General features: G+C 38.7%; 1 protein-coding gene across 2 annotated transcripts in view; it reads left to right on the forward strand.

Annotated features, from left to right (window-relative positions):
* The window catches only part of grm6a (glutamate receptor, metabotropic 6a), a 100500-nt gene that overhangs the window by 44480 nt on the left and 41168 nt on the right, over positions 1–14852 (forward strand). The window lies entirely within an intron of this gene.

The following is a 14852-nucleotide window of genomic DNA, read 5'->3' on the forward strand; positions in this document are numbered from 1 at the left end:
TCTTTCTGTCTTCATGCTTCAACACCTGTGAAAACCAAGGTCGGTGTGATCAGGTTATTATTTGGACAGCTCTGCTAGTGTGCTGGAGAGGGATGCACCAAACGTTGGCAACCCAAAATATTGAGCTGAAAATGGTTTTATAAGTGAAAATATATTATATAGATGTATTACACACAGAGTGATCTATTTTAAGCATTTATTTCTTTTATTATTGATGATTATGGCTTAATTAAGACCAATTTGCAATGTAGGCTGTGGGCCAAGTCCTGCTGGAAAATGAAATCAGCATCTCCATAAAAGTTGTCAGTAGCAGAGGGAAGCATGAAGTGCTGTAAGATTTTGTGGGAAAACAAAACTGCACTGACCAGCAGATGACATGTCACTGATTGTGAAAACTTCACACTAGACCTCAAGCAGTTTGGACTGTGTGTCACTACACTCTTCCTCCAGACTCTACTAATTTACTGATGATCAGTGATGGTTTGAAGAGACACGTCATCTGCTGACTGTCACTTTTATGAGGATGCAATTTCATTTTCCAGCAGGACTTGGCACATTGCCCACACTGTCAAAAGTACCAATTTGTCTTATATAATATAATTTTTTTTTTCTGAACACTGATTTTGCATTTTCCTTAGCTGTAACCCATGATTATCAACAATAAAAGATAAAAACTAAATATTTGACAAAACAAATTTTGCGTCCATTTCCAAAGCTCTGTTTAGCTCCTTTCCAGCTGCAAGTTTTAAATGACCAATTACTTGTTTCCTAAAATGTATTTTTTTCCTTAAAAGCCTGGGTTTTAGGTACTATATTAGATTTTCCACTGGACCTGAAGAACCTAAATGGAAAAAAAATAATAAAAAATAATAAATGTGGATGTTCTTAAACTGTTGCCTGGTAGTGTACTTAGAGACAAAAATATTGCGACCCCTCCAAAAAAAGTGTTTATCCATTCAGTGACAAGAGCATATCGTTGCTGTCCTATGAAAAACACCTGAAATGACCTGAAATAAACTCTTTTTACATTGACTTCCATTGAAAGTTTACAAGGTTTTTTCTCTCTCCTCTAAAAAGTGTCCTCCTCTGCTCTAAATTATCAAGAAAGTGGATAATTATCACTCCATCTCATCCCTAGATATCCAACTCTCTACAGCTCAATGCTTGGGGAATTTATACCCCTCTAGCCCACAGTTGGTTGGTTCAAGTTTATCTGCTCCAGATACAGTTTGGAGCAGATAAACAGTTTTGTACATGTGCATTGGTGTCAGCAACAGGTACAATGTGAAGTGGCTGAACAAATTCATTAGAAAATTTGGACATATTTCTATATATGTGGATTATATATAGAAATAACCACATTTAAACTAACCACATACAAGTAGTTATATATGGTTGCCAAACCTTGTGTATAAACACTACAGTCTAGAGTCCACAGTCCTGCTGAAATTGCAAGACGCAATCTTCCAATCTGGCAACAGTGAGGAACTGCATGAACTGAAAGCTGCCGCACACAATCTACAGCCTGGCATCAGGGCTGCAAACCCCGAGCACAGCACACAGTTTCAACTCCAGCTCAGAACCCCGGCGCATGTGGCCAGACTTCCAAGCAATTACTGACTGAAGAGCGAAGTCAGCAACTCGCTGACCACAGGCGCTCACTTCCCCGCGGTACTGAGTACTTTCTGGGCTCGCTTTGAGACCACTGCTCAGGCTCAGCTTATCATCACCGCCCTGCTCCCTTCCACAGAGAGCCAACCAGCACCTATTCAGACTACAAATGAGGTGAGGAGAACACTGATGAGGGTCTCGACTTGCAAAGCGGCGAATACCCAGATGCTATTCCAGGATATAGAGCCTGACAGCGTCTGTGCCAATGAGCTGGATGCCACCTTCAACCTCTCTCTGGAACAGACTACCACTCCTTGCCTTCTTTGAAGCCACAAGGATGGGCCGTATCTCATTCTATTTGTAGACTAGCACTACCAGAACTGAGCCACTACTCAACCACTAGACACAATGCAATGTTACTGCTACCTCGTACCTCGCCAACAGTCTATTTTAATATATACAGGGGTTGGACAATGAAACTGAAACACCTGTCATTATTTTAGTGTGGGAGGTTTCATGGCTAAATTGGAGCAGCCTGGTGGCCAATCTTCATTAATTGCACCAGTAAGAGCAGAGCGTGAAGGTTCAATTATCAGGGTAAGAGCACAGTTTTGCTCCAAATATTGCAATGCACACAACTTTATAGGTGACATACCAGAGTTCAAAAGAGGACAAAATGTTGGTGCACGTCTTGCTGGAGCATCTGTGACCAAGACAGCAAGTCTTTAAGATGTATCAAAAGCCACGGTATTCAGGGTAATGTCAGCATACCACCGAGAAGGACCAACCACATCCAACAGGATTAACTGTGGACGCTGTAAGAGGAAGCTGTCTGAAAGGGATGTTCGGGTGCTAACCCAGATTGTATCCGAAAAACATAAAACCACGGCTGATCAAATCACGGCAGAATTCAATGTGCACCTCAACTCTCCTGTTTCCACCAGAACTGTCTGTTGGGACAATAAATGATAAAAAGTTTTGGTTTTGGTTTCATTGTCCAACCCCTATATCTACGTGGCGCTCTGGAAGTGATGTGTTTTCAAAGTACTTTTCTGGCGTATTGCTATCTAGGCACAAGCTTATGCTGTACACACTGTTCACTTACAGCTGTTTTCCATGTTTGGTCTATGACTCAACCATAACCTGCAACATCAGCAATAAAGATGATGGTCCTCTTGGAAGCAGAAGGAAGTAGAAGCCTGCCTGCATAGAGTGGAGAACCTTTTCCCCCAATGGTAGAAAAAGCAAGAACTTGACAGTTAATGTCACGAGAGGCAGCAGAGTGCATACATCACACATCACAAACACCACTGCAACTTATCCTAAAGGTATTGGATGGAGCTCAATCCCTCCAGAGAACACTGTTCCACTGCTGCACTGTTCATCAGCCGAACGCTGGGGGGTTTAATAAAGCTGTAGCAGAAGCTTAGTGTTGGGCATGGTGACCTCAGGCTCATGTGTGGTTCTATAGTATCCAGCTAAATATGTCTTTCCTTGGAGATTGTACAGTTATACAAGCTGTGGGTACAGTTGAATGCTTTCAAAGTCTGCACTTATATTGTATCTTCAATGCTGTGAAAATTTTTTTTCCCCTTCCCCTTTTCCCCCCTTCCCCTTTTTTATCATACTTAATTTTTTTATAGATTAACAAACATATTTTAATATCAGAGAAAGATAACCTAAGTAAATATAAAAATCAGTTTTTAAATGATAATTTCATTTATTAAGGGAGAAACTCTATTTATACCAACCTATATTTGCCCCCTAAACCTAATAACTTGGATGTGCCATTCTTGGTCAATCAATTGTTTGCAAAAACTAACAATGAGTTTTGCACATCTCTGTGTGTGTGTTAAAATTTAGCAGTTGAAGCAGAATCAGTTTTTAAATTGATGTTTTCAGATAAAATAATGAGTGAGCTGGTGTTCCAGTACTTTTGGACATATAATGTATGTTGTAAACTCAAGATTACAGAGGAACTAATGGCGAGACTGCAGTCCCTGACTTATTTGTAGGATGTTATTTTCTTTGCTGTGTCAAAGAAAATTTGAGCTCTGGCCAGCCAGGCTTATTTATCCTTCACCCTGGTTTCCCTCCTTGCCCGTCTCGCTCTGTCTTTCTTTCTTTCTTTCTCTCTCTCTCTCTATCTAATTCACTCTCACTCTTCGTCTCTCTCTCTCTCTTCTCTCTCTTTCTGAGAGGGGGTTAGTCACCGCCACACAGGGACACTTTTCCCCAGAGAGCAAGCAACACCTCACCCATGGCTGCTGCCTGTCAAAACACACTCCGTCCAGGAGACAGCAGCCGTACAGCGTCACACTCGCCGCCCAGAGAACAGAACCAGCCCATTACAGCCCCGCCCCACACCCGCGGACCCTCCATCCCCCTCCATCAGCTCCCCCTCTATCAGCCTAATCTTCTAGACCTCATTTACTGCCTGCAGTTTACTGGGCCGCGCCGTTTACGCAACATTTTTAATGCAGTTTTTAATTCGTTTCTGTTTTCTACCAATTAAATGGTGGCCAGTTGCTTGTTAAGTAGGTCTCTCTCTCCCATTCTCTCTCTCTCTCTCTCTCTCTCTCTCTCTCTCTCTCTTTCATTCCCTCTCTCTTATTCTCTCTCCCTCTCTAATTCTCTGTTTCCTTTCCGCATTCTCTCTCTCTTATTCTCTCTCTCTTGCTCTCATTCACTTCCTCTCTTTCTCTTTGTCTCTCATTTCTTTTCCTTTCTGTCTTATTTTTTATTATTCTCTCTCTCTCTTACCCCCTCTTTCTCTTTTACTGTTTTTCATTCTCTCGCTCTCTCTTCCTCCCTTTCTCTTCAGGTTTTTATTCCTTCATTTGCTCTGAATCATATTCTCTCTGTTTTTCTCTCTCTCAATTTCTTTCCTTCTCGCAATCTACTTGCTTTCTCTCTCTTTCTTCCTCTCTCTTACTCTCTCCCTCTCTTTCTTTCTCTCTGTCTCTCACTCTCTCTTTCCGTCTCTCTTAATTTCTTTCCTTCTCGCAATCTCTCTTACTTGTTTTCTCTCTCTTTCTTCCTCTCTCTTACTCTCTCCCTCTCTTTCTTTCTTTCTCTGTCTCCATTTACTCTCTCTTTCTCTCTGTCTCAATTTCTTTCTCTCTTTGTCTTTATGAGCCTCATTTATTCTCTCCGTCCCTCTCTCTCTTAATTTCTTTCTTTATCTTTATTCCTCTCTGTGTCTTCCTCTTTCTTTCTCTCTTACTGTTACCTTACTGTCTCTCTTACCTTTCCTTCCATCTTTCTTTCTAAGTCTCATATTCACTCTCTCTCTTTTTGTATGTCTCTCATTCACTCTCATTTTTTCCTCACTCTCTTTCTCATTTTCTCTCTTTCTTTTTCATTCTTTCTCTTACTCTCTCATTTTCTTTCTCCCTCTCTGTCCATCTCTCGTCCCCTCTTTCTCTCTCTCTTGCTCATCCTGCATCACAGATAGATAACACCTACCCCCTTACTCCTTCTCTCCCCTTCTCTAGAAGGAGCAAGGTCAATTGTGCTCTCTCTCTCGGACTCCGGCTGCTGATGCAAAGCAGCATGATCTGGGATTTGAACCAGCAATCTTTGGATCATAGTGATCTGGTTCAGACCAAACTAAAAAGTCTGAGAGTCTGGACCAACCAAATGGGCTTGAGAGCTTGCTGAAATATAATTTTCGGTTAAAGAGCTGGAGTATTAAAATGGATTGGAAATGTTCAAATGTATTTTAGCTCCCCATATATTTTTCTGTGTTCAGCCCTTTTGAGGCCACACCAATTGGAATCTCACTCACAGAAAATTGTAAAAGCTGAAAAGCTGGCAGGTCTGAATAAAGCTGCAAATCACTTCACTGCTGCCAGTAGATATATGGACTATGCTATAAGTCAGCGTAGGGCTCTATATATGTAATTAGCTTGCTGGTGTAATTGGGTGTAATTGTGCTTGCTAACTGCTAGCTCAGCTATTCAGCTAATCACAGCTGCTCCTGTCACCTCACTGCTGTAAACCACACTAACCACCAAACCTTGTTTTTACTGCTGCAGCTCAGTGTGCAGTACTGTCCTCACGCTAGTATTTCATTAAATACTAAGTATATATGCTAAGTTTTTGACACCAATCTCATATATATGTTGATTTTTTTTACTGTTTATCATGCTACGTATACATAAATCTGAATAATACCTGTACATATTAATCTTTTTAGTATATAAAATAAATATGGAAATATATTTTGGCTGTTTTCAAATATGGAACATACATTACAGCTGTGTTTTAACATATACATTACATATTATATTTTATATACAGCTCTGGAAAAAATAAAAGATCGCTTCAGTTTCTGAATCAGTTTTTCTGATTTTGCTATTTATTGGTATATTTCTGAGTATTTATTTTTTGTTCTGTAAACTATGGACAACATTTCTCCCAAATTCCAAATAAAATTATTGTAATTTAGAGCGTTTATTTGTAGAAACGGCTGAAATAACAGCCGAACTTTCAGACCTCAAATAATGCATCTTGGCATGTTCTCCTCCACCAGTCTTAGATGCTGCTTTTGGATACCATCACTGGGGAGCTGAATTCCCACATGTACTTTGACACTCTCAGGGTTTGTAGGGTCATGAAAAAACTGGAAAAGTCATGGAATTTGAAAATAGCAAATTCCAGGCCTGGTAAGTTTTGGAAACATAAAAAATACCAAGAAAGTTTTGGGAAAATCGTTGTTTAATGTTTTTTTTAATGTTTTAAAAATCGTATGATCATGACAATTTGTCATAAAGGCATGGAAAAGTCATGACCCCACTTCCACACACCTCCAAGAGGAGAACTTGCTGCCTTGCTGAGGAAGCTGAAGGTGCTGTAACGGTGATGGATTGGCCAAGTATGTCTCTAGGGCAAAACCTAATTGAGCACCTGTGGGGCATCCTCAAGAGGAAGATATAGGAGGAGTGCAAGGTGTCTAACATCCTTCAGCTCTGTGGTGTCCTCGTTCCAAGACCAACTATTGGGCATCCTTGGTGAATTCCATGCCCAAGAGGGGTTAAAGGCAATTGGTAGAGAGAGAGAGACTGCCCCTGCTCTGCTTCTCTTCCCTTCTGAGAAGGTTCTTCAGCCACGGGCTGCACATGGCTCAGCTGAGACTCCAACCCAAATCCCTGCAGTGCGTTTTTCCGAGACGCCTCGCAGGCGCAGTGCAGCTTGTCGCCACTTTGAGTTACATGAACTACAAGCGGAATATTCAAAGGCTGTTTTGTCCACTTTGATGAGTCTGTCGAGGAATTCCGCTCATCCCGTTTTTCATCTTGGGGGTATTTGTAGCTGCGTTTAAAGCTTCTAATTAGCAGTTGAGTCTAATTAATGATTATAGCTGCAGCTCCGGGGCGCAGCGTGGAGTTTTGCGAGGCTGCTTTGAATCTGGGGTGGGAGCCAAGTTGCCCAAATGAAGTTCGAACACACTGGAACTCCATTTGAACTTCAATCTGCCTCAGTCTGTCGATGAAGCCTCCCGAGAGCTGCGGGGCAGATAGAAGATTGGTTAGTCCAATGAAGGCTTGGTGAGATAAAGACAGACAACTGATGGACAGACAGACAGAGAGACAGATAGACAGGCAGTCACGCTCTCAACAAAAGATTACTATAACTCTCAGATACTGTATGCTCTATATTCACAGGATTATATACTGTAAAACAATGCAACTCATAATACTTGCCATTACACACACACATATATATTCCCAGGGCAAACCAGCACAATATAGTGGCATGCAAACGTTTGGGAATATGGAAGCGAATACATTAAAGCATTGCTGTGAGAATTTGATTGCATTTAACAAGAACAGCATTAGTGAGGTCAAAATACTGGATAAACACTATTCCACTCATTTCCCCAACTGATCCCATTCCCATGCAGAAGTATTAAATGGATCATGAGACTCATATTATCATGTATTTCTATGATGCAGAAATCTGTGTGTGTTTCCTCTCTCCTATTTCCACACCCTGGATTGCCAGGTATGTAACACAGTAGCAGGCAAAGAGCATGCTGCAGCCTTGACATCCCTGAAGAGCAGTACATTTTGGATTATCAAGGCAGTGAGTGAGAATTTGAGATAGGTAAAGTGAGCCAGAGTAGTACTTGATAGATTGTGATGCCCCACACAACATGCTTTTTCCACGTGTGTTGTCATATTGTCATATTATTATTTGTACTATTTTTGTATTGTTGCTATCCTTTAAAATAACTAAACTTACATTGTTAACCTCAAATGTGTTTGGGAGAATGGGTCACTGAGGTCAGCTGCTTGTCAATCATAATATGCACTGTTTATTCACAGTAGGCATCTGATGTATCTCTGCTAACAGAGATATTGGGGACACTATATTATATAAAAATGAATAAAAGCTAATAAACGTTCATTTCAGCTCCAAATCACAGAGGAATTAAGGAATGAACCATCATAATGAATTGCTGCACCACCTGCCCACTTTCTAAAGATGATGAATACGACACCCTAAAGTTAACTAGTTATCAGGAGCAGCAGCTAGGTTGCTGAACTTCTGCTGAGCTCCACTGCTATAGCTATGTATATCTGTACCGAGTGTTTGAAGACTTGTCCGAATTTGTATTATCAGGAGGGGATTTCACTCCATTTCCTTTAATAACTCTGTTCTAAAGGGAAGGGTTAATTTTTACTTTTTTACGTTGGTCTGTTTGAGCAGGGAATTCAGAAACCTGGTCTAAAATCCAGCCCCCTGTTCTTAAGTTGTGTTTATGTAAGGTTATTGTGTAAAGGTATTTTAGATGCTGTCTTGTTCTAATATAATTTGTAGTGTCTTTGCTGTTTTATATCAAGAACCACAATAACAAGAAATCAGGCCTTTAATGTGTTATCATTGACAAACGATCTGAGAAATAATCTCGTTCTTTCATTGTCGAATAAAGTAAACGTAACTCAGCAAATGAAGCTCTGGAGTTAGAGCAGACTGGAGCCATTACTGTGATTAAACGATTGGATTTCTCAGCTGTTATAAAGAGAGAGAAAGAGAGAGGGAGTGAGTAAGAGTGAGAGAGAGAGAGAGAGAGAGACATTTCCTGTGTGTGTGTTTGGAGCAATTCCACTGTCTGATCGTAAAACACTGGATTCACTGGGCAGATTTTACCTAATCGCATGTGGGAAAGAGAAGGAGAACAAGAGAAAGGCTCTCCCCTCATGTGCATACTCATGAAGCGCATGCAAAACAGAGAGGGTTCTGATTGGCCTGTTCTCTGCAAAGAGTCTGTGAGTCAACCAATCAGTTTTTTTTCCCCTCCTGGACGGCATGCATTCAGGAGCATCATGGCTCCCATCAAAACTCATTTCACCTCTGAATTTTCTAAATAAAAGCAATGAAAGTCTTAAAAATATAGTCTACACAAACAAGTTCATATTCATAAAGTTTCAAAAGAGTTCAGAAATCAATATTTGGTGTCTTACACACTGCTTTTGGATGACTTTATGCTGCTTTACTCCTGGTGCAAAAATTTGAAAAGCAGGTCAGCTTGGTTTGAGATGGCTTGTGATCTTTCATCTTCCTCTTGATTATAATATTTTAGTTTGTCATATTTTTTTATCTTATACATCATTTTTATACTTTTAATATCTTATAATTATAAATATAAAAAAGTCCAGGTCTGGGGGTATTAGTTAATTAATTTTTGCAACTTAAGATGTCTGTAAGATGCATGCACTCGCTATGTGTATTCAGTGCCTTGGATTTTGTCTGCTGGTTAATTTTTTGGGTATATTTGCAATGAATTTTGTGAAAAAAGGATGTGACATTAAGAAATTGGCTCAGAAGACTCTAGCTCACATCTTGAGAAATGTTTTTGGCAGGTCAGAAATCCCTCCTCGCGTCCGACTGCTCATTTGCAGCTCACATGGGTAATTAATCGCACATCGTTTCCACACAATGAAGTTAAAATTCGGGCTTAAAATCAGGCTAAAATCATATGTGTCTGCTTGGCTTTGTGTGTGTGTGTGTGTGTGTGCGTTGGTTGTATCTCTGCATCCATCTGTTCCGGAGCAGGTATGATTGTGTGTGTTTTTGGGGTGTTCTGTACCGTTTCTCAGCTGCTGCTCGGCCGTCCTCCTGTTCATTTAACTAAAACCCCTCTAATCCTCTATAGATAATCTGTCAAATGGCTTCCTCTCCTCCTCTCTCATCCACACATCCACCAGAATACCTGTGTCCTCCTCTCACTGACCCACATTTGTGAAACTGACCTGCAGAGTCAACCTGGGCCTTTGCATTGTATAATCACACAAACACAAATAATCACGTACAGAAGCATGCAAAAGTATTCATACCCCTTGAACTTTTTCACATTGAACTTCTTCATCTTACTGACGAATTTAAATGTGTTTTATTGAGAGTTTAAGTGACAGACCAACACAAAGAACAATAAGAGAGAAAATGAAGAGCCCACTTCAGTTTCTGAATCAGTTTCTCTGATTTTGCAATTTATAGGTTTAAGTTTGAGTGAAAAGAACATTGTTGTTTTATTTTATAAACTACAGACAACATTTCCCGCAAACTTTAAATAAAAAAATTTTCACATTTGTCTTCATGCATCTTGGCATCATGTTCTCCTCCACCAGTCTTACACACTGCTTTTGGATAAGTTTATGCTGCTTTGCTCCTGGTGCAAAAATTCAAGCAGTTCAGTTTGGTGGTTTGATGGCTTGTGATCATCCATCTTCCTCTTGATTATATTCCAGAGGTTTTTAATTTGGTAAAATCTCATTTTTAAGTGGTCCCTTAGTTATTTTCAGAGCTGTATTTGCTGCTCAATTAATTGAACTGATTACATTTTAAAGTTTGCATCAGTATTAAGAACTGGCTCTGGACTTTTTGGTTTTGGTTAAATGTGCTCTTTGCAGCCTTGCTCAGGACTTGTGAGCGTGTTGAGGAGCGTGTGTATTTGCTGACGTTGTCAGCAGACGCTAAAGCTGCTCCATTTTCTCTTCAGAAGAAACAGCCGCGTCTGAAACCTGATTGTGGAGTTGGATCTGTGCTGAGGGGCTTATCTGACTCATTCATGAAGTGCACTGCCCTGCGAGCAGACACATTAGCACACTGGAGACTAACGGAGACTGGATTACGCCAGAACGGGAAAAACAATGAAGATAGTAAATAGGTTGGTGGTGGATGTGATTAACACAGAACTGTCAGTTTAAATACGTTTCAAACAGAAGACCTGGGTCAGAGCTTCCCCAACTAACTGCATCTAATCTGGGGAGACCAGTAGCATCAATAAGAGTCATCATGAGTCGTGTTAACTGGCCTGTACATCAAGATCTGTACATCAAGATCTGTACATCAAGATCTGTACATCAAGATCTTTACTGAGAAGCATTAAGAGAAGGGGAATGGTGCCTGATGATGATACATGACGCAAGTGTGTAAAATGGTTAAACAGAAATTACATCATCAGAATTCTTGATAAAGGATGAGGGCAAGTACTGTTGAGCTAATTTACTTTTTTATCCTTAAATTTCAAATTTTTATTCCATTTTCTCCCCAGTTTACAAGACCTATTCTACCCACCCACTCTCTATCTATCTATCTATCTATCTATCTATCTATCTATCTATCTATCTATCTATCTATCTATCTATCTATCTATCTATCTATCTATCTATCTATCTATCTATCTATCTATCTACCTACCCACCCACCCACTCTCTCTCTCTCTCTCGCTCTCTATCTATCTATCTATCTATCTATCTATCTATCTATCTATCTATCTATCTATCTATCTATCTATCTATCTACCTACCTACCCACCCACCCACTCTATCTATCTATCTATCTATCTATCTATCTATCTATCTATCTATCTATCTATCTATCTATCTATCTATCTATCTATCTATCTATCTACCCACCCACTCTCTCTCTCTCTCTCTCTCTCTCTCTCTCGCTCTCTCTCTCTTTCTCTCTATCTATCTCTATCTGATTAAAAACAACATATTTAAATAATATTTGGAGTATTCAATCAGTTGATTTAAAAGAAAAAAAAAATAGAAATAATCTGGAAAATGAATGTGGGTCATTACTTTTTGACTCTTGGTGTGTATTACAGGGAGTATCTACACAAGGTTAAAACCCTTGATTTGGGAAGAAATGATGAGTGGGTATATATATATATATATATATATATATATATATATATATATATATATATATATATATATATATATATATATATTTTTTTTTTTTTTTTTTTTTTTTTTTCATTTGCTAGCTAGTATTGCCTTCTATTCACTAAAAACTGTAAAGCCATGGATTTTAATGTTAAACATGGACTTTAATACTCTGATCATAAGTAGATGAAGTCATAAAGATCATTTTATAGAGAAAGTCAGAGACTACAAGTGCTGTATTATATGTCATATCTTGTTAGGAAAACAGAATTACAGCAAGCTGCAAACAGAATTAAGGAGGCTGGCTCTGTCTCGAGAGTCTGGCTGGATTCCTTTGAGGTCTCTGCGGATGAAAGGAGTCTGGTCAGCCTGGCCTGTGTGTGCAGAGAAAGAGCTGAAACACATGCTCTGCTCTGAGAAGCAGCACGTGAGTTCATTTACTCCTGTTGAGTCATTAGACCCAATAATTAGTCACCTAACGGCAGGGCAGCACCAGCCTCCTGCTGCTGGATGCTTAATAAGGTCAGTAGCACTAGTGCCAATCATAAATCTGTGCAAAAATACCTATGATACGTTCACTATGTTAGTTATAATATTACTAATAATACAATTCTGATTAATAATGAGGAAAATTATACCTAGGTACCCTATTCATGCATTCATGTTTATGTGCACCAGAGAGTCCAGATAGTCCTATTGTATTGGCAATAATTATTGTTAGGGGTTTAAATCACAGGGTATTTTATGATACAATATTATCACAACAAACTGCCCACGATAATGATGATATCATGATACTGTGATTCTGTGATACTCTATATACTCTAGAAATATTTTTTCATTCATATAATTTTTCAGATTAACAAACACATTGTAATATCAGACAAAATAAAAATCTTTTTTTATGATAATTTCACTTATTAAGAGAAAAATCCATAAAAAACCAACACACAGGTACATCTCAATAAATTAGAAAATCATTAGAAAAACAACTTTTATGGAGATGAGGATTTCATTTTCCAGCAGGACTTGGCACACTGCCCACACTGCCAAATGTACCAATTGGTCTTATATAATATTTAAATTTTCTGAGACACTGATTTTTGGATTTTCTTTGACTGTAAGCCATAATCATCAAAAATAAAAGAAATAAACACTTAAAATAGATCACTCTGTGTTTAATACATCTATATAATATATGAGTTTCAATTACTGAAATATAAAAGTAACTTTTCAATATTATTATTATTTTTTTAAATGCACCTGTAGCCCTGTGTGAAAAAGTGTTTACCCCTAAACCCAATATCTTGGTTGTGCCATCCTTTTGGCAGCGTTCCTCTGTGGAGGAATTTTGTTCCATTCTTCTTTACAGTTTTAATTCAGCCACATTGGAGGGTTTTTAAACATAATCAGTCTGTTTAAGATCATCCACGACAATCAGACTTTGACTAGACCACTCCAAAACTTTTTTTAATTTTTTTTTTTTAAACCATTCAAAGGTGGACTTTGTTTGTTTACTTTGGGTCATTGTCCTGCTGCAGAACCCAAGTACGCCTGAGCTTGAGGTCACAAACAGATGGCTGGACTTTCTCTTTCAGGATTGTCTGATAAACAGCTGAATGTTAGAGATCTTTAACTTTAATGCGACATTGCAAAAGCCATGGGATGCAATACCAGTTCTTGTCTAATTAAAAAAAAATGGACCCCCATAATTTATGATTTTTTATAAATGAGGTATGTATGTGAGTGTAAAAAAAACTTTACTTAATTATTTTTTACCAATTTAAAGGTTCTTCACTTACACTTTTCTTTTAGAAAATGGCTTGTGGAACCAAAAGTGGTTCTTCTACAGCATCACACACTTTTTTTTAGAAAAGAGTTAAAGAGTTGCCATTTTTCTTCCCTACTTGAAACTGCTTTAGATATTAGACTGATGTAACAGGCAGTATGGGTGATTTGTGTTTGTGTACGGCGTTGCTAGGCAACTGATTACAAAAGTAAAAGATAAGGTAAAATCTACAGAAATTGCGGTTTAGATTACTCATAGGGTGTATTTTGTGCTTATTAATCAAAATCTTTCTCTTTGAAATTGTAGCTTAATCCATTTGGCATAATCATAAATGGCATTTTTACATACACCATATGGACAAAAAAAGTATTGAGGGCGCCTGCTCATTTATGTTTAGTTCTGATATTGAAGGGATTAAAAAGAGTTTATCCTGTGTTTGTTGGAGTAACTGTCTCTACTGTCTAGGGAAGACTTTATACTAGATTTTTACTAGACTAGTGTACCTTGTTAAAACAAGCTACGTGGGATGAACTGCTAGCAAATATTGCCCTGGATTAAACAAACGCTCAGGGTTCCTCAGTTTAGTGCTGTCAGGTGGTATTAGCTGATAACCGCAGCTAGTGCTAGTAGTTAGCTGCTAATGCTAATGCTGCACTTAGCCTTAGTTAAAATCTGGAAATCTAAGCTTACTGTAAGTAAACAGAAGTGCTTTTCTCACCCAAATAAACAGTTTTCAGGAGAGAAATCTGTGTAGATTAACATCCAGCACTCGTTTTACGTTAAAAGAAAATGTTTTTGTTTTTTTTTACTAATTTTGTACGAATTTTTTTACGAATTATTGTAAAAAAGTACAGAGTTCCCCAATGGTGGAACAAACTACCTTCTAGTACCAGATCAGGAGAATCTCTCACTATCTTTAAGAAACTCCTGAAGACAGAGCTCTTCAAAGAGCACTTACTCTCCTAACACCTCTAACTAACTACCTTCTACTACCAGATCAGGAGAATCTCTCGCTATCTTTAATAAACTCCTGAAGACAGAGCTCTTCAAAGAGCACTTACTCTCCTAACACCTCTAACACACTAACTACTTCTAACCTCATTTCCTTCTTCCCCTCCTTCACTCCTCTATCCTATTATTTCCCTTTGACCTCCTTTAAGCCCTGTCTTAAGATGTTTTTACCTTTAACTTCTATTACTTTTGTACTTGACTATTGTAAGTCGCTTCGGACAAAAGCGTCTGCCAAATGTAATGTAATTATTAGTATT

Source organism: Astyanax mexicanus, chromosome 12, assembly GCF_023375975.1.
Source record: "Astyanax mexicanus isolate ESR-SI-001 chromosome 12, AstMex3_surface, whole genome shotgun sequence".
Taxonomy (NCBI): Eukaryota; Metazoa; Chordata; class Actinopteri; order Characiformes; family Acestrorhamphidae; genus Astyanax; species Astyanax mexicanus.